Source organism: Lycium ferocissimum, chromosome 5 (genome assembly GCF_029784015.1).
Source record: "Lycium ferocissimum isolate CSIRO_LF1 chromosome 5, AGI_CSIRO_Lferr_CH_V1, whole genome shotgun sequence".
In the NCBI taxonomy this organism is placed as follows: domain Eukaryota; kingdom Viridiplantae; phylum Streptophyta; class Magnoliopsida; order Solanales; family Solanaceae; genus Lycium; species Lycium ferocissimum.
This window is the reverse complement of record NC_081346.1, coordinates 66,372,471-66,394,449: the sequence shown is the minus strand read 5'-3', so window position 1 is coordinate 66,394,449 and position 21,979 is coordinate 66,372,471. Positions and strand designations below refer to the sequence as shown.

General features: G+C 37.5%; 1 pseudogene; it reads left to right on the top strand.

Annotated features, from left to right (window-relative positions):
* The first annotated feature begins 15,604 nt into the window (after window positions 1–15,604).
* LOC132057119 (L-type lectin-domain containing receptor kinase IV.1-like) lies at window positions 15,605–17,800 on the top strand (annotated as a pseudogene).
* The last annotated feature ends 4,179 nt before the right edge of the window (window positions 17,801–21,979 follow it).

Here is a 21,979-nt window from a genome sequence, read left to right as displayed (position 1 = left end):
GTAAGGACTAGGATCTATCCACGGGTTTAGGGTATTTCACATCCTATATATACATGGTTTCCTTCATAATTGTGTATCCTTGTGAATATACCTTTCATTGAAAAAATAAGAGTGGTGATAATCATGATTTTCTTCCCCTCGAGAGTTTTAAAATTGTATGTTCTTATTTTTGTTATTATTGCTCGAATTGGCATTGTCTTCATAACAAGATAATCTATTGAGAATTTTCTTCCCCTCGAGAATTTTGGATTCGCAAGGCAGAGTTTTTTATAGCTTCAAACTCTACCTTCGGAGCTTTTTTTTTTTTTTTTTTTTTTACTTAATTGAATTTTACAAATATCGCATTAAGCTGCCTAACTTTTTTTGCCCGAATAGGTCTAATTTTGGGCAAAAGGTAGGCCTATTCAGGCAGAAGGCAAACTTTTGGCTTAAGGCAAATTTCTGCCTGAATATGCCTAACTTTGCTCGAATAGGCCTAACTTTGCTATAAACTTTTGTCTTGCAATTTTTTTTAAAAATATTTGACTGAGCGAGGGTTCGAACCTAGAACTCATGGGTTTTAGGAAGGACAAAAATTAAAGACCAGTGCCTTTGAAGGGAATTCCGCACAAAAAAAAATATATATATGTTTTTGGGCATTTTACATAAACAGCAAACATTTAGGGTTTAATCAAGCTGCATAGCTAATGTTTCAATATTTACGTTCTGTAGCAAATCAAATTCCACGACTTCACGTGTATTCAATTTTTTTTTTTTTAGCTGTATTCATGAATACAACAATTTTTTCCAACTGTATTCATAAAATAACTATCTGTATTCATAAATTGGCTTATTGTATTCATGAATACAACGATTAAAAAACTGAATACATATACACCAATAATTACACAAAATACATCATATTTTTCGGTATGTATACAATAGATACAGACGAAAAATACAGTATAAAACATTCATACACCAAAAAATTAACAAATATGCCATATTTTTCGGTATGTATACAACAAATACAGGCAAAAAATATTGTATACAACATAGATACACCAAAAAATTAACAAGTACGCCATATTTTCCGGTATGTATACAACAAATACAAGCGAAAAATATTGTATAAACGGTAAATATACAACAAATACAGCGAAAATCTAGATTTTTTCTAGATCTGACCGAAAAAAATTCCGGCTAATACAACGACAACATTTTTTTTCCGACGTAGATCTGAGTTTTTTCTTCTTCTTCGGAGAAGCCACCATCGGCTGCACTGCTCAGATCCGTCATAGATCTGAGCTTTTTTTCGTTTTTGCTTCCAACAATGCTCAGATCCGTCGCTATTGGTGCTTTTCCGGCGTAGATCTGAGTTTTTTTTCCTTGTTGGCGCCGGAGAAGAAAGGAAAAAAGGGTATGGCCGGAGAAGAAAGGGAAAAGGGGAAGGGGCTGGCAGTGACGATGGTGAAGGGGCACGGCATTTCGCCGGAGCTCCGGCGGTGGTGATGGCCGGCGGCGGAGCAGTGGGAAGAAGAGGGGGGAGAGATGGGTTGGAAGTGAATAGTGGGATGAGTATTCTATTTTGTGTGTGTGTGTATATATATATATATATATATATATATATATATATAGTTACTAAATGGTATTAATACACAAATATTTGCTATGAGAAGTAATTAAATTAAACTATAGCTACTAAATATCAATACCCACTATATGTTTGTTATATCATGTAGTTATTCCTATTTTTTTTCCTTCACTAGGCCTTTTAATTTCCCCAGGAATATTTTCCATCATCATTAAAGCCCGGCTGATAACCTAAAATAAAGCTTAGACACTAACTTCTTGAATCTATTCTAAAATAAGACCAAGACTAAGCCCATGTGACCATATTAATTAACTTGGAAAATGCAACAAAATATGAAAGCAACCATCCCTGAACTTGTACAGGGATTTGTCACCGACCTAGTCTCTTACTAACGTCGGCACTCACACAATTTCAATGTGATCCCTCCGTAGTCCATGTTTAGTTTGACACACCCCTTAAAAAATAATAAATAAATGGTAATTTTACTATATATCATTCAAAATTATATAAGTCACCTAATGTTGAGAAATGAATTGGAAACAAATAAAGATAAAGTAGATATAAAATGGTAATTATCTCTTGATTTTTTTTAAACTAGACAAGTTAAAATGAACATATAATTTTAATAGAATAGACGGATAAAAGTAGACGGATCGGATAGTTTACTTAAGATTCCCGATAAAGGGAGGACCAAGTCTAATTTACTTGCAAATTTCTCGCAGTAGGATCATGGAGTTTGACATAGGGCTGTTCAAAACCGACCGCTACCGATAACCCAACCGCAAAAGTGGCTTATTGGCTTATTGGTATTGGGTTATTGGATTAGCGGGTGGGGAATGGATTAAAATTTTATAATTAATGGCTTATCGGTGTGGGGGATGGATTACTTAATTTTCTTATTGGGTAAACCGTTAACCCGTTAAGGATTTATCATATTTTATATTTTTACTCCTAAACATGTAAAATATGTATGGTAATTATAATTTCTAAACCTAAAGCTAAGCCCCAGCAGGCCAAGCCCATTTATTAAGTCAGTAACTTTTTCACTTTACTTTGGTTATTAGTTTATAACCCTAATCTACCTGAAGGCTTCACAGTAAGTCATTAGTCAACAAGACAACAACTGCTATTGCAAGACTCAAGAATTGTTCTGCTTCTACGAGGTAAATTTTAAGTTTTTTTTTTTTCCGCTTATGATTGTAATGGATTTTTTCCTTCTGATAATTCACATTCTGTTTGTAGGATTACCATATTTAAAGCAGTAATATACATGAACAAGCTATCTTAGATAATTGAACAATTTCTAGAATAAAGTAAAGTTGAAGCTCAATAAAACCTAAAACTCCAAACATACAAATAGATTTATTTGGCTCAATACATTAACTGGAAGGTCTTGTGTGATGTATTTATTTTTGCAAGAGTTTTATTTGGCTTGACTATCTGTTAATCTATTTCCAGCCCTATGATGTTAATTGTTAAGGTGTTGCATTATTTGCTCTGTTTCTGTTTTCAGTTTTGCTTCCACTAGCATAATGTGTTTGTGATGTATTTCGATTAACAAATTCTCTATTTTCCTGTGCTATGTGTATTTTTTGTTACTATTTGATGTGCCGATCATATTTTATCTGTTCCAATTTTGGTTGTTTGTTGAATTGTTTTTCTTATCATAGGGACTCAAAGTCTTAAACTCGTAGCATGGCTGAACAAGGTGATAAGGTGATAGGTGAAAGTGAGGCTTCAAATGCAGCAAGTCAAGCTGAAATAACTCAGTCAACTAATGCTAAAAAAAGGAGAAAAAGGTCTGTCACGTGGGATCATTTTACAGAAGTTGAAACTTCCGAAGGTACGAAAGCGAAATGTAGTCATTGCTACAAGGTGTATTGTTTTAAGTCAAGAGACGGTACGTCTACTCTTCTTGGTCATTTGATGATGTGTCCTAAGCTTCCTACTCCTCTCGTTGATAAAAAAAATCAACCATAGGCTTTAAATCTATTCCGGGGGGTAGTCAAGGTGATGTAGCTGTTGTCTCTTGGAAATTTGACCAAGAAGAGTGCAGGAAGGCTTTATGCCGTATGGTAATAGTGGATGAGCTTCCTTTTAGCTTTGTCGAAAAAGAAGGTTTTAGAGAATTTATGAAAATGGCGCAACCTCATTTTCGGATCCCTTCCCATAGTACTGTGACTAGGGACTGTTTTAATCTGTTTAATGAAGAAAAGCAAAAGTTGAGGAGGTATTTTATAGAAACAAAACAGAGAGTCTGTATTACAACTGACACATGGACTTCTATACAAAGAATTAATTACATGTGTATCGCTGCCCATTGGATCGATAGTGATTGGAATATGCGCAAGAAAATACTTAAATTTTGTCCTATTATTAGCCATAAAGGGGAAGATATGGCAAATGGTATTAGTAGATGCTTACGTGAGTGGGGGATAAATAAGATCTTTACTATCACAGTTGATAATGCAAGCTCAAATGATGTGACAGTAAAAGAATTGTCTGAACAATTAGCAAAAATGGGAACTAATTTGATGAACGGTAATCATCTTCACTTGAGGTGTATGGCTCATATCATGAATCTTGTCGTCCGGGATGGTTTAAAAGAATGCTCTTTGTCTATTGAACGTGTTAGACATGCCGTTAGATATGTTAGGCAGTCTCCCGCGAGGTTAAAAAGATTTCAAGAAAGTTGTGATGATGAACAACTCAGTTGCAAAAAATCTTTATGTTTAGATGTTCGAACTAGGTGGAACTCCACCTATTTGATGTTGAGTAGGGCTGTTGAATTCGAGAATGCATTTTCAAATTATGCTTCTTGTGAAATCGGCCTGAGACATTATCTTGAAAATTCTTATGTTGAAGTTGGAATTACTGCCGGTGAACTTTTGAGTAGTGATTGGATCCATGTGAAAAGAATTATGAGATTTCTTGAGATCTTTTATCTTCTTACTTTGAAAATATCTGGATCACGTTATGTTACATCAAATATTCATTTTCTTGAAATTTGTGCTGTTGCTGTTTATTTGAATAAATTAATGGCAAGCGAAGACACCGGCTTAAGTGATATGGCAAAGAAGATGAAAGAAAAATTTAATAAGTATGGGGGAGATCCAACAAAAATGAACAAGATAATTTTCATTCATGTATTTTGGATCCTCGTTACAAGCTTGAATCAGTTGGCTATGCACTTGTAAAGATGTTTGGAACGCAAGGGCCATCTATACAAGCAGAAGTAAAGAAGTACATGACTTCATTATTTAGCGAGTATGTAAAATCCAGCTCAAAAGGCAGCGTGCTTGATGTATCTTCACCTTGCTCTTCACTGGACACGTCTACTTCCGGGCTTTCTGGGAGTGAAGTATGTACCCAAAGTACAGGACTTTTAGAATCACTCATGCAAGATCTAAAGAGCTATAAAACAGCGAGTGGAGGTGTGGATGCTAGAACGGAGTTAGATAAATATTTTGGTGAAGAAACTGAGGATGACACTAAAGAATTTAACATCCTAGACTGGTGGAAAATGAACTCAGCTAGATTTCCTATTCTTGCTGAGATGGCTCGTGATGTATTAGCTGTACCAGTTTCAAGTGTGGCATCTGAATCTGCGTTTAGTACGGGAGGACGTCTTCTTGATTCATTTAGGAGTTCATTGACTCCTAAATTAGTGCAAGCTCTAGTGTGTCTTCAAGATTGGCTTCGAAGTGAAAAATTAAAACAACCTGTTAGCGTTGAGGAAGATCTTGATAATCTCGAGCAGCTTGAACAAGGTAATAATACTTTTTATTATATTTGTTGTATATTATTGTTGTAAATGGTTTATACTTATTACATGACTCATTATGATAATTTTCTCTTCAGATTTAGCCAGCGCTGGGAAAGACCCTATCGTAGTTGACATATAGTACAAGGTGACTTTCATAATTTTTTTACTATTCTTCTTATTGTTTGTTTGATGCACTTAAATTTTACTCAATCACTATTCTGTTTTCTTACTGTAGGATACTTGTTGGTTTCCATCTATTGTACACAATTGAACTAGGTTATGTTGTCTCTCAAAATTGGACTCCCACTGGCACATATCTCTTTACTTAGTGTGCTAATGGGAAACCCAAATTAGTCCTACTGAATTCAAACACTTCACTTCATTGACTCTGTAGCACTTCAGATGATGAACTTTTAAGACAACGAACGACAAATCCATGGTGATTTTGTTGGGACTAGGGAAAGGTGCGTAGAATCTGAAATATGAGGGAGCATGAGGAAAGCCACTGTTGGACTTGTAGGGAGAATATTGCTAGCTGTGGAGTAGGTCGTGGCCACCAAAACTGACAATGACATGTTCAGGGACATGAAAAAGGTGAGTGGTGAACCTTTCATGGAGAGGAGTGTGTCTAAGCTCCTTTTCTCTATGGTTTCTTCTCCTCTTCCTCGAAGGTAGTACGATCGAGTGCCAGAAACTGATTTTAATAGTAGCTTTTCATGATTTAGCTGATTACTCAATTCAGTGCTAGCATGCTTATTTTTACAGAAGTATTCTGGTGATTTGGTGATTTATTTAATTTCTTCCATCATCAGTAATTCTTTTAGATGTTGTAAATCTTGAAGGTATTTCTGTATAACTAAGGTCTATGTCCTCTTTTACTTCAGCTTTCTTCTTTATTATCTTTGCTTGATGGATAAGCAGGCAAAACTGAGGTCTTCTTGCGTAATGATCAGTTGATCACCTATGCTTAAATTTGGGGTTCATATTACCTTTAATTCCTTCTGGTAATATGGTGACTAAAGTGAAACATCTTCTGCAGAATCTCTATTTGGCTTATTCAGTTCAACAAGAGGGACTAGGGAGTTTGACACAGCAGAAAAATATTACTGGTAAAGTTTCTCCGATTTTTTTGCTGGATCCAATTTAATTTGAGATTCTTGTTTAGTTTGCTTGCTTGAATTGTGTCCTAAGACCTCAAATTTTTCATGACATTATTGGTCAAAGGGTTCAGCACTCTAGTAAGATATTAAAATGTTCAAGTTTGATTTGCAAGAATTTAAATTGTTTGCTCATAATTTGAATTCACATGTGTTTACGTGATGTGCAGCAATGTCTCCATCAAACAGAAGCAAATACAAATACCCTTCAGAATCAGATGAATATTTATGCAGTTACTGCAGAAAAAGTTGATACCATTGAGAGTACTTCATTTCAACAATCATTATCACCAAAGTTTCCTAACATTGTGAAGGATGAGTCTGTGGAGAGTATCACAGTGAACTCTTCCATTAACTTTGTCAATGATTCATCCAGTGCCGACGCAGAAACAATACTGAGAATCAATGGCAAGAAACCTGATGATTTTTTGGATGATCTTGATTTTGTTGTGCCCAAAGATAGGCAGAGAATTTCACAGTCAAGTTGCTTATATACATGCAAAATTTAATCATTTTTACATAAGGTGCCTTTGTCTTAAGTCTTGATAATCCTTGTCCAATGCAGGTGTCAAACTTAGTTGCTGATAACTGCAATCCATTAATTCCCAAGTATAACCCCAAAATAAATTTAATGTGGTTAATCAATTCTCTTGGAAATAATAAAATATGCAAGTATCCGGACCAGCTTACATGAGGTACATTGTATGGTGTTGGACATGTTTACTTTTGTAGCCTTTAGTGTTCTGAGAAATAAATGTATTAACTATGAAAATGGTACAGAGAAGGATTTTTCGTTTTTCTATATTTAGCCGATACACCGCCCAATAACCGTCCAATAATTGTAATCCGATACCGAATCAACCGATATTTTATAGGTTGGCTAGCGGATTAATACTTTTAAAAGTCGATAACCGTTAAGCCAAACCGTTAAACGTAATAATCCATCCGATCCGTCCGATAAGCAACCCTGCGGTCCTTTCGTTATATGGTATTAAACTCTTGCCACTTGCCGAAATTATTTTCAGACCTTGTAGGTTCCTACAAAAGGGTCAACCACGTGTTTCTCTTCTTGTACTGTTACTACATTCTTTTACTATATCTGTTGAGGCCTAAGGGATTAGTATCAATGATCAAACACATCGATCCTAAATTTATTGAAGTTCAAAAGCATACTATTACTTCAAATGAGGAAATCCAAAAAGATATTTGTCTTCCCTAATTCTGGTGCTCCATGTACAATCAAACCTCTTTATAATAGCAGCGTTTATTCAAAAATTTCATAATTGCTATAGTGAGGTGCTATTATGTATGTATACTGATATTTGATATATTTAGCTGTTACACCCAAAAGTACACAAAAAATTATTTTTCTGTACTTTTTATATTATAAACCAAAACAAATTACTTGTTAATTTTAAAATCTCAATTGATATTCATATTTCATTAATTAAAAATTGAAAAAACTAATAAATTCATAATTAGTTGTACTATAGCAATAAAGAATTAATATCTAAGGAACATATGCATTAAAAATTTAAATATTTCAAGTTTAACGTAAGAATTCTACAATTGTAGGTTGTTTCGTAAATTCCAGTCTCTTAGTGATAATATAAGGCTTGAATTGATTTTGAAATTTTGCAACACTAAATCAGATTACTATGAGAAATATAATTTTTCTTCTTTTAGATATTTGGACTTGAAATTTACTATGTGTATGACATTAATGATGATTACCATAAATATTTTAATATTTTATTTTATACATAATATATTTCATACAAAATATGATTATACAATATTTGAGTATGACTATTATAGAGAGGTAATTTTACAAAGAGTCTACCGCTATAATGAATGTCACAGCAGTTATAGATAGAATGCTACTATAGAGAAGTGAAATATAACATAATAATCGGTTCCGAAAAAAATCAGGCCTTTATAGTGAAATATTGCTATAACGAATGACGTCAATTATAGAGAAGTTTGATTGTGTCTAGTACTCCATTTTTATTAGTATAATAAATATTTTCTTAAAAACTTGAAAATAATGACATTTGAAGGGCTTGAATTTGAAAATAGGCCTTTTTTGTGATGTACTCCTCCTATTCACTTTTACTTGTCTACTATACTTAAAATAATTTTTTACTTTTACTTATCCACTATAGCATATCAAGATAAAAATAAATTTATTTTACTTTTAACATTAATTATTCATTTTCAAATCATTTTCCAAGTCTATTGAGAGCTAAGTTGCGCGGACTCTTCACTTTCGTTGCCGCACCAATGTCGGATTCTCCAAAAATACATTACTTTTGAAGTATCCGATACGCACCCGGCGATATTTTTGAAGAGTCCGTACAACATAGATTGGGAGTATACACCAATTAATATGAATATTATAGTAAAATATATACTTTATTTAATAATTTTTAAAGACTTGTAAAGTCAAAAAGTGACAAGTAAAAGTTAACGAATGGAGTGTATACTTCATTTATTACTTCTTAAGGGACGCAGGTGACAAGTAAAAGTGAAGTAAGGGAATAGTGAGTAGTTAGTACAAAAATGATGAACCAACTTGGAAGATGATTTTTTGGATTACTTGAGAGTTGAGACGACTTGGCCAAGTCCTCATGGGAAATGACAGCCCTCACACATTTATGATCGTCAACGTCAAGGATTTAAAACTTATCCTAATTTTTCATTTGCACTCTTTAATTGAAATGTTGACCATCCGACCCTCGAACATAAGATAAATTGTGATTTGAACCCCTTGTGCTAGCCGGGCACACGCGTGAATTGACATGGAAAAATAGACCAGTGACATGGAAAAATAGACCAATAAAAATAAGTCATGTCAACAAAAAAAAATTAATTTAAGAAAAATTAATTTTAAAATCTATTTAAATAATTTAAAAAAATCTAAAAAACCCAACCCATCCTCTCCGATAGCCCACTTCACCGCCGCCAATGCATTGCTCACTCGTAATCGCCGCCGTCGTTTCAAAATATATTTAAATAATTAAAAAAATGGTGCACAGATTTATTTAAATAGATGAAGTGGAAGTAAGAGGCGGCAAGGCAGCATGGCGGAGGTAGTGGCGGCGCTATGGGCTATCGGAGAGATGGGTTGGATTTTTCAATTTTTTTTAATTATTTAAATAGATTTTAAAATAGAGTTTTTGTTAAAATTAATTTTTAATGATTAAAAATTTTAAAAAAGAAAAAAATTTGGTAAATCACGCTTAAAGCGCAGCAACGAAGCGTTATCACACGAGGGGTTCAAATGACACATTTTATCTTATTTTCCGAGACCAATATGGTCAACATTAATCTAAATGTCGGTGACAAATTTAGGGGTTCATCTATGCCTTTGGCCTCTATGATTTAACGCATTAATTACTTTTCTCATTTATTGGCTCTGACGGACGAACAAAGGTGGATGGAATATAAACTGGGCAAAGGACATTAAATGACGTATGAACATTTAGGATATGTTCTACTTTTAGGTTCGTTTGGTTCAAAGGATAGACTGTGCAGACCTTAAATGATATACGATTTGTGATGTACGGATTAATAATACAAAGATTATTGATATGGGGATTAGTAAGATAAAATTAGTGTAAGAATTAGTAATGCGGAATTTTTTATCACTTTCAGAGTTTCTATTATGAGAGTAACTTAATAGTTTTAATATAATCGGTATGCCTGTCCTAGGGTAGATGCTCATTAGCTGTCGTTCATGACCTAAGTTCAGATTTGGGTCATAACAGGCTGGGGGGAGCTAGGTAGGCTCCAGGGGGTTCATTCGAATCCCCTCCAAAAAATTAATTTTAAAATTATTTTTGTATATATATTTAAATAAGGTGTAAAGTATTCAAAACACACTCAAACTATGATTCTGCCACAAATTGCCATAACACTATTCTTCTTTTTTGGAGATTTCTTTGTGGCAAGAGTAATTCTTCTTCATCATTTTCTCAAATATTTTTTTTAGTTTGCAAATATTGAAAACCTTTTAAGTTCTACAACAACAAATAATTTTAGAAGGATTCACTTTACAAGGAGCCATTCCATAAACTTCTTCATAAAAACTCATTGTTCTATTCTGTAACACTTTATCTTGGGTGTGTATCATCTTCATCTGTTTTTTCTTAATTATCTTTTACATGACTCGTCTTTTGACTTTTTGGGGATAATAAGTCTTCATTATAACCTTAGGATAATTTTTTATTTTTTCAAATCTTACGTTTTTGAGTGTCAAAATAACCGACGCAACTCATAAAATTAAATTACTCAAATTTTCTTTGAGATTATTCGTTAGAAATGATTATTCGTTACTTCACTCGACTTGCTTTCATAAAATTATAAATTGCATAGATATTTATAGATTCTTTTGTTCTGGCATATACCTAATTTAGTAATTTTATCTTAATCTAACCTAATTTTTGTCCTCATTCCTAATACATGAATAAGATAATACATATATCTTATTATTAATTTTCTAGGGCATCATCTAACAAGATTTCATGTAGTATCATAAAGAAAGGCCTTTTCTCGTCCAACACATGGTTCTATTTCCAGCACGCTTTACTCTCAAAGTGCTTCTTTCCCGCATGAATCCGGATTAATCGGTATCAATGCTGGTATAGGAACCGAGCGGGAAATCGGAAAAACCCCCCATTCCTATTGCTCATTCTATTCCACATTAATTTCTACATGACTTATACATGTATTATTTATGTGGAAGGAAAAACCAATCAAACATGGTACAAATAATATTGAGTTTTATGCAGTCGAAATAAACAACCAAGCAATGTATATAATTTGTATAGGATTCCATGCAAATAGTATAACACTTCTACTTCCTATCAAAGGGCCGGGTTATAATGATTTTAATACTGAGCTCATTGTACTTTTAAAATGGGTCCAAATTACATATTTATTACGTAAATTTTAATGAGTTTTCACACACATACACACATATATAAATGCACTGTATCGAAAATACTGGGTTCAGTTACTAAGCAGGCGTTTGGCCATGAAAACCAAATATTTTTCATTTTATTTGGTATTTTGGAGTTGAAGTTGGAGTTGAAAATGGAGTTGTGTTTGGTTATAGTTTTTGCAAAGAATATTTGGTTTTTTGAATGTATTGAAAGTGAACAAAGTGAAAACAAGTTTTTGGTGAAGTTGTATTTGGAATTTTCATGACCGAATGTTGATTTCTAAATAAAGTGAAAATGTTTTCCTGAAAAAAGTGAAAAAATTTCATGGCCAAACGGGCGCTAAGAGTTGCATCTGCCACTGGAGGAGGACTCCTTTATTTATTACAATAGATGGCATAAAAAGCATTGTCTTATAGTAAACAATGAGAACAAAGCTCCATTTGGTCAAAATATTATCAACAACAAACAACAACATACCCAGTTGAATCCCACAATGTGGGGTCTGGGGAGGGTTAAATGTACGCAGACTTTACCCTCACCTTGGTAGGGAGACTATTTCCGAAAGACCCTCGGCTCAAAAGAAAACAAGAAACAAGGAGAGAAAAGTCAGATACCGACAGGCAAATCAAAGCAATGCGAAAATGAGAAAAAACAAGGGCAAAGAAGTCATGATAAAACAGCATGAAGAGACAAGACCCAACACATAAAAGCAGGAAACATAGGGCAATAAAAAATAGAGCAAAGCTGCGCCTACTAGTGCGACAGAAAAGCGAGACTACCTACTAGCCTTCTACCCTAATCTGAGCCCTCCACAACCTCCTATCTAAGGTCATGTCCTCGGTAATCTGAAACAACGCCAAGTCCTTCCTAATCATCTCTCCCCAATATTTCTTTGGCCTTCCTCTACCTCTCCTAAAACCGTCCAAAGCCAACCTCTCACACCTCCGCACTGGGGCATCTATACCTCTCCTCTTCACATGCCCAAACCATCTCAACCTCGCTTCCCGCATTTTGTCCTCCACCGATGCCACTCCCACCTTGTCTCTGATGTCCTCATTCCTGATCCTATCTCTCCTAGTGTGCCCACACATCCACCGCAGCATTCTCATTTCCGCGACTTTCATCTTCTGCACGTGAGAGTTCTTGACTGGCCAACACTCTGCCCCGTACAACAGAGTCGGTCTAACCACCACTTTGTAGAACTTGCCCTTAAGTTTTGGTGGCACTTTCTTGTCACACTGGGAGAAGCGAGCCTCCATTTCAACCATCCTGCACCAATACGATGTGTGATATCATCGTCAATATCCCTATTTTCTTGTAAAATAGACCCAAGATACTTGAAACTTCCTTTCTTTTGAATGACACAGGTACCAAGTTTCACTTCCACGTTAGCCTCCTGAGGTACACCACTGAACCTGCACTCCAAGTACTCTGTTTTGGTCCTACTCAACTTGAATTCTTTAGACTCTAACGTTTGTCTCCAATCCTCAAGCCTAGAGTTGACTCCGCTGCGAGTCTCGTCTATCAAGACTATGTCATCCGCGAACAACATACGCCATGGCACCTCACCTTGAATTTGTCGCGTCAATCCATCCATCACCAAAGCAAATAGAAATGGGCTAAGGGCTGATCCCTGATGCAAACCCATCAGAACTGGAAAGTGCTCCGAGTCTCCTCCTATAGTCTTCACTCTGGTCTTGGCTCCATGATACATGTCCTTGATCGCTCTAATGTACGCCACAGGTACACCTTTAGCCTCCATGCATCTCCACAGAACCTCTCTTGGCACTTTATCGTAAGTTTTCTCTAGGTCGATGAATACCATGTGCAAGTCCTTTTTTCGCTCCCTATACTGCTCCACCAATCTTCTAACAATATGAATGGCTTCAGTAGTAGAACGCCCCGGCATAAATCCGAACTGGTTCTCTGAAATAGACATGTCTCTCCTCACCCTCATCTCTACCACCCTTTCCCACACTTTCATAGTGTGGCTTAGCAGCTTGATACCTCTATAGTTGTTACAGCTTTGAAGGTCGCCCTTGTTCTTATACAAAGGGATCATTGTACCACCTCCATTCTTCGGGCATCTTCGCCGTCTTGAAAATGACATTAAACAACCCAGTCAGCCACTCCAAGCCTGCCCTTCCTGCACTCTTCCAAAATTCCACAGGAATCTCGTCAGGTCCGGTCGCTCTTCCCCTGCACATCAACACGGACAGCACCCTTAACCTCGTCGACCTTTATACTCCTACAATAACCACAATCGTGATGCCTCTCAGAGTACTCCAAATCTCCCAACACAAAGTCTTTGTCCCCTTCTTCGTTCAAGAGTCTGTGGAAGTACGACTGCCATCTCCATCTAATGAGAGCTTCCTCCACCAACACTTTGCCATCTTCGTCCTTGATGCACTTCACTTGATCCAGGTCGCGTGCCTTCCTCTCTCTGGCCTTGGAAAGCCTGAATAACTTCTTATCCTCGCCTCTGTCCTCTAGTTCTACACAAAGGCGTTTAAACGCCGCCGTTTTCGCTGCCGACACTGCCAATTTGCCTCCTTTCTCGCCATCTTATACTTTTCCCTATTCGTCCGCTTCTCTTCGTCATCCTTGTTGTCTACCAGCTTCGCATATGCCTGCTTCTTTGCTTCCACTTTACCTTGGACTTCCCCATTCCACCACCAATCCCCTCGGTGCCTACCACGGTGACCTCTTGAGACTCCTAGAACCTCTTTAGCTGCTTCTCTAATGCAACTGGACATCCTATCCCACATACTGCTCTCCCACGGCCCCAAAGCCATCAACTTCTCCCCTAATTCTTGGGCACTAGACAAAGTCAAACTCCCCCACCTGATCCTCGGCCGGTCATCGGCGACCCTCTTCTTCTTCTTTCTCTTGATCTCCAAATCCATCACCAATAGCTTATGTAGGGTCGTAAGATTCTCACTCAGAATGACCTTGCAGTCTTTACAAAGGCCTTTATCATCTTTTCTAGACGAGCAAAAAAGTCTGTACGTATCGCGACCGACCGAAGCTATGAAAGGTTACCAAGTGCTCCTCCTTCTTAGGGAAACTCGAGTTAGCTACCACCAAGACAAAAGCCTAGCGAAATCCAGAGGTGAGACTCCTCCCTCCGTTCTGTCTCGAAGCCAAACCCCCATGCACATCATCATAACCCCTCGAAACGGACCAATGTGTCCATTGAAATCTCTCCTACGAATAACTTTCGAAGCTGTATACCTCCCACCACTTCATCCATATCCTCCCAAAAACGCCTCTTAACCTCCTCATCCAAGCCCACTTGCCGCGTAAGCACTAATAATGTTCAGGGTGAACCCTCCAATGACCAACTTAATCGTCATTATCCTGTCATTAACCCTTCTAACCTCGACCACCTGATCCCTTAGCTCACTATCAACTAAGATGCCTACCCCATTCTATCTCGACTTACCCGAGAACCAAAGCTTATACCCGTCCACCTCCTTAGCTTTAGGTCCTCCCATTTAAATCCGGACGCAAGCAATATTAATCATCCTCTTCTTAAGAATCTTAACTAGCTCTATGGACTTTCATTAAAGTCCCAATGTTCCCGAACCACTACTCTCAACCTAGAAGCTCCCTTAACCCCCCCCCCCCCCACCCCTAGCCCCCGTCCCCGACCGAGAACATGACCCTAGTCTACTATCCCTCACTAAAGCCACTAAAGCAAACAAACACTAGTCAAAGGTTTATCCAAGACAAATAGAGGTCAATACTAAAGCACAAGGTAAGCTAAAGGCCACAAAGTGAAACAACTATACAATAAAGTAAAGCAGGCAAAATTTGAAAGGCTAAATGGATGCGACCTGGAAGCACCCCGCTCCGGGTAAAACGAACTTGTTCGTACTGCCGAAAATTCAGTTCACGCAGTTTAAATACTTTGTTCCACCGAGAATCCCGTCGCCGTATTCGCGGATACTTGTGTACACGCGGACTTGACCGGAAACCTACTGGGGGAGGATTTCTGGTGCGAGGGTAGAGGAGGAAAGAGAAAGGAAAAAAAAAGAGAGAGAGAGAGGAAGCTCTGTAGCTCGGGCGGAAAACATACCGCCAGTGGTCGTCGGTGTCAGCGACAGAGGAGAGGACGGATAGAGTGGGGGGGTGGGGGGAGCAGATCCTACCGTTGGTCAAAAAATTATCCCAATCAAGAAATTGGCAATGTTCTGCAACCTTGTTATACTAGTGGCTCTCTTCTTAGTTGGTTTTGCAGCAGCTGATGGATTCATTTACCAACGATTCGAATGATGGTTTATTAGCTTGGATGGCACAGCTGAGCTCACATCCAATGGCCTTTTGGATTTAACAAATTCTAGATTATACGATCAGGGCCATGCTTTCTGTCTAGAGAAAATAAAATTCAAGGATTCACCTAATGGTACTGCATTTTCTTTATCCACAACCTTTGTGTTCGCCATGAGGTCTGAATATGAAAATTTGAGTGGTCATGGACTGGTTTTTGTTATCGCGCCACACAGAGATGATGCGGGGCTATGGCAGACCACTATCTTGGCCTTTTTAACTCAGACAATAAAGGGAATAGATCAAACTATGTTGTTGGAGTTGAGCTCGATACAATCTATAGCAAGGAATTTGGTGATATCGATAACAATCATGTTAGAGTTGATATAAATGGATTGAAGTCTGTAGCAGTTCAAACAGCAGGTTACTTTAATGATGTTGTCTTGTTTCATGACTTGACTCTTGCTAGTGGCCAGCCAATACAAGTTTGGGTTGATTATGATGGCAGCACTAAGCAAATTAATGTAACATTAGCTCTATATCATGTGGGAAAACCAGTTAGGTCACTTTTGACTTTGAAATATGATCTTTCACCAATTCTTCATCAGAACATGTATGCTGGTTTTTCATCATCAAGCCGTTCAATCCCAACACATCATTACATCTTGGGATGGAGCTTTATGACAAATGAGAAAGCTGACGAACTCTCTCAACATCTTAATCTTCCTCGTCTTAGGCGCAAAGGGACATCAAGATTTGTAACGATTGGCTTGCCGTTGATCTCTTTGGTTTCACTTGTTGTAGCAACATCAGTGGTGGTTTATTATGTAAGAAGGAAGAAGTATGAAGAACTTCTTGAAGATTGGGAATGCGAGTATAGTCTACAAAGGTTCAAGTATAAAGATTTGTACACTGCCACTAAGGGATTCAGAGAAAAGGAGCTATTGGAAGCTGGAGGATTTGGTAAAGTTTACAAAGGACTAATGCCTATCACCCAACTTGACATAGCTGTAAAGAAGATATCCCATGAATCAAGACAAGGGATGAAGGAATTTGTTTCGGAGATTGTAAGCATAGGTCGTATACAACACAGGAATGTTGTACCACTTTTGGGTTATTGCAGGCGAAAAGGGGAGTTACTTTTGGTTTATGAATACATGTCTAATGGAAGTATAGACTAGTATATATACGACTAACCAAAATTCACCCTTGATTGGAACCAAAGATTCAGAGTTATTAGAGGTGTAGCTTCAGGACTATTTTTCCTACACGAAGAATGTGACCACATAGTGGTACATAGAGATATTAAGGCCAGCAATGTCATGTTGGATGGTGAACTAAATGGCAGGTTAGGAGACTTTGGACTCGCGAGGCTATATGGTCATGGGACTGATCCTCAATCTACTTGTGTAGCTGGTACTCTTGGTTACCTTGCACCAGAGCATACTCGAACTGGAAGGGCAACACCAAGTAGCGATGTATTTTCATTTGGGGCTTTTCTGCTCGAAGTTTCCTGTGGTAGGAGGCCGATACAACAAAGAAAAGACGGTGATGATCTGATTTTGGTCGATTGGGTGTTCTCGTGCTGGAATAAGGGTGATATTCTTGAGATTCAACGTGATATAAACATAGGCATTGATTTTGTTCCGGGGCAAGTGGAGTTGGTCTTAAAGCTAGGCTTGTTCTGCTCTCATTCAGAGCCCTCGTTTAGGCCAACCATGCGACAAATCTTGTTGTTCTTGGATGGCATTGTGGACTTGCCAGATTTATCAGCACTCGATGTTTCATCAGCTGGCCTAATATTTGACAATCACAGAGGTTTTAGTGATTTTGTCAAGTCGGGTAATGCACATTCTGGCTCTACATCTGTAACAAACTCCTTTCTCTATGGTGGCCGATGATTCATGATGAGTTTGACAGAATTTGTTGGAGGAATATTGATGCATCGAGCCTGGTAAATATAAGTAATTTTTGTGGATTATGTACTTCTGGTAAATTAGAGTAGCTTATGATGGAATATTCTGAACCTTTTTCTTCTTTCCAGATTTCAACACTTGAAATGATTTATTGTGAAATGTCCAAGATATCAGCCTTGTATCCTGATGTTATAGTTCATGTCCCATGTAAAATAAAAGAATTATCAAATTCTTGAGTTAATCAGGGATTCGTGAAAGGCAGGTCTTTATCCTGCAGAATTAATGTATGCAAAAAGCACATAATTGAACAAGCAAAATAATTCAGGCTTGAGAGTATAGTTTAGAATGGAAGAATATACAGAGATAAGCACTCTTACCCCTCCAGAAATGCCACTTTTTTTCTTCATTGCGGAAGTTTCAGAGTCATTTCCTTTTCAGAGGAATCAAGTCATTCATTATTGGCCTCTTTCATATACTTGTATTCCTAATAAGTCAAAGTTCGGCAATTCCTTTGTCAAGAAGGGCATTGCAATTGCCTTCTTCAGCTGTTAGATCTTTTATGATTTCATGACTTTGTCAAACTGTAACCACAAAGCACTCTAAGTCTCTAACTGTCACGACCCAAACCCATGGGCATGTATCGTCCGCTTTGGCCCGACAGGCCTCTCGGATTTGTATATTGGGCTATACACCATTATCGAGGCCAAAAAAAAGCGCGTCCATGTGAACTCGTGGTATGCCTCATAAACCTCGATCTTCACTTTCCTATCCCCTTTTGATGTGGGATTCGCCTAAAGTGTCAACTACACCACTTCTTTAGAAGTTTGTCACTCTAGAAGCCTGTCAGTCCTTCTCTTTGACCCGCCCTAGTCGTTTAACCCTCCGTCATGGACGTCACACTAACCACACTGCTTTTAAATCCACGTGCGTAAACTTTACATCTAGGATATTAATTCCTACTGTTAATTAGGATTTTGTAACTTGCACTAGAATTTCTGTAATGTATTGCTACAATTTTTTGGAGATTGACTCCCTATTCAGCTACAAATATGAAGATTCACACAAAAAACCATGGCGAGATTGACATAGATCAAATGAAGGCAGAAGTACTTAAGCCAGTAGAATACGACACCGCTGTAGCAGTTTGTCATTGCAAAATTTGAATCTTGGGAATCTGTTTGGCAAGCCAAGATAGGCAGCCTAAGAGAAAAGAGGTTGCAAGTGACTAAAAGGGCTACACATTAGGATTATTCTAACAACATGAATCTTGGAGCAAATAGCATTTCATAGAGATGTACGAGCTAGTAATGTTTTATCACACTGAATTTTGATGTGAAGGGATTTGTTTATAGAAAAAAAATTGGTACAATCTATTGGAGTAAGTCTAATAGTACAATTTTGGTGACCAGTGACATTTTAAGCTCTTCAGTAGGACACTGAAGAAAGTATACAATAATTGATTTCATAGAAAATAGAAGATATCATCAATTCATGAGGTAATTAGGAATTTAGGAAAGGCTGATACTTAGAATTTATCTACGCATGGAGCACAGAAACGAATAGTTTTATTTACATTGGATAGTAAAATAATTAGGGCTTGATGGTACAATTTAGCATGGAATTGTTTACCTTCTCCGTACATTATGTGGTACAAATTTCTTTTTAATTTGTTACAAAAAGAATGACATATTTTTATATTAAATAATTTAATCTTAACCTTTTCATCTTACCATTGATGAGATTGATTTGTCGCCACACAAATGCCTACATTTATTTTAAGAGTTAATACCTGAAAACTCCCCCAAACTATCCTAGTTTTAATTATCAGTTTAATTAATTAATACTTAAATTATGAGGTGTTACTTTTACCCCCATGAACTATAACGGTTTCTATCTAAAACCCCATGCGATGCCAAGTGGCATCGACTCATGACCTCACTCTCTTTTTGGTATGTGGGAGCTAAAAAAATACTCCCTCCGTCCCAAAAAAATTGTCTTACATTGACTTGGCACGGAGTTTAATAAATAAAAGTAGACTTTTGAAATGTGTGGTCCAAAACAAGCCTTAGATATTTGTGTGACTGTAAATCATCTCATAAAGTTAAATTGTTTCTAAATATAGAAATGTGTCAATCTTTTTGAGACAAACTAATAAGAAAGGTAAGACAATCTTTTTGGGACGGAGGGAGTAGGAACTAAAAAAACAAAAGCATCCATGTGGCATTTTACTCTAATGGCCGAGTTTCCTCTAGATCCCATGGAATCGTCACCTCTGACAAATACAAGCTTTTTGATGAAATATTAAGTATTGCTTCAATGCTTTCTATGGGGCATTCAATCTTCTATCGTCCACGGGACAAACAAGTCGACGCGAACAATGCACGGATGAATTTTCATATGGGCGACGTGGGAGTCTGGGGGATCATATCTCCCTAAGAAGCAGAGGCGGATCCAGGATTTTAAGGTTGTGGGTTCCCAAAAAAATAAATTACAACAACAACAACAATATACCCAGTGTAATGTCAAAAAAATCAAAAACCGATTAACAAAGGAAATGAGGGGCAAACCAAATTGTTTTTCTTGATCAGACAATATAGAAGCTCAAAAACAAAACAGGCCAAATGCAGATATTCAGGTAATGAAACTTTGAAAGTACTAAACTTTAGCCATTATCATTATAATTGTACTCGGCGAATAGCCATCTTTTGAAAATGATCAATGATTTGCTTCATTAGGTACACTTTCAAATATTTCATTCTCTATATAACAAACTAAACAATCATTCAAAAATTCATCACCAATTCTGCTACGCAAGTCATTTTTAATATACTTCATCGAAGAAAAAGCTCTTTCCATCCTTGCAGTAGCAACAACAACAACAACAACATACCCAGTTGAATCCCACAATGTGGGGTCTGGGGAGGGTAAAGTGTACGTAGACCTTACCCCCACCTTGGAAGGTAGGAAGGCTGTTTCTGAACGACCCTCGGCTCAAAAGAAATAAGGGAAAACAAGAGAAAACAAGAGAAATGAGTCAGATACGGACAAGCAAATCAAAGCAATGCGAAAATGAGAAATAACAAGAGTAAAGAAGTCATGATAAAACAACATGGATAGAAAAGACCCAACACATAAAAGCAGTATATTAATACTTCCTAATACGGGAAAGAAATCCCCGCGGCCCCCCACTAGCGCTCTACCCTGATACTCGATCTCCACCCCCTCCTTCCCCCGCTCGTGTCCTCGGAAGCCAAGTAGCGCCATATCACGGCGAATCACCCCTCCCCGCATCTCTCTTTCTCGGCCTACCTCTCCTCTCTCTGGGTGCCCGCGGGGCGCCATCCCTGCCCCCTCCTCACTGACACATCAACGCATCTCCGCTGCAGATGGCCGACCATCTCAACCTCCCTTCCCGCATCTTATCCACCACAGGGGCCACACCCACCTTGTCCCGAATCACTTCATTTCGAATCCTATCTCTCCTGGTATGCCCGTACATCCATCTCAGCATCCACATCTCTGCTACCTTCATCTTCTGGACATGAGCTTCCTTAACTGGCCAGCATTCCATCCCATACAACATAGTCGGTCTAACCATCGCTTTGTAGAACTTTTCCTTTAGTATAGGTGGCACCTTTTTATCGCACAACACCCTCGATGCGAGCTTCCATTTCATCCATCCCGCTCTAATACGATGTGTGACATCGTCGTCAATCTCGCCATTCTCTTGGATGATCGACCCCAGGTACTTGAAACTTTCTTTCTTCGAGATGACCTGAGTATCTAGTTGTACGTCCTCATCCTCTACCTGAATCACACCACCGTTGCAGTAGCAACAGGTAATATTAAGCTCAACTTCACAAGCAAATAAACAAGCCTCCAAGTCTTGTGCAAATTTGTTTTAACCAATGTCTCTGAAAGATCTCCAAGTCTTTTCAAGTTAGAGAAATCATTGCCCACTTCTCGCACATAGTCAATATAGTTGTCAAGCTCAAAACTAAGATCCTCAAGCATGGAAACACTAAACTCATCCCAATAATTTGTAGCGAGTTTCATAATCCTGTCTTTATCATAATTTGCAAAAGAATTATCTGGACTCAAACGAGCCATACCAAGAAGTAGATTAGTATTCACTTCATCAAAACGTTTGTTAAGCTCCGCAAGTTGCAAATTAATAGCATTAAAAACTTCTACACGCAAATGATGAGAATATTTAACACTTGAGCTCTTACGCTTTTATTTTCCAAGAGCATAATTCTTATCCATTTTGGGGATCACAATATCATGCTTGGCACAAAATGAAGAGGCATCTTTTATCAAATAATCCTATCTAGAATCTCTTATAGATT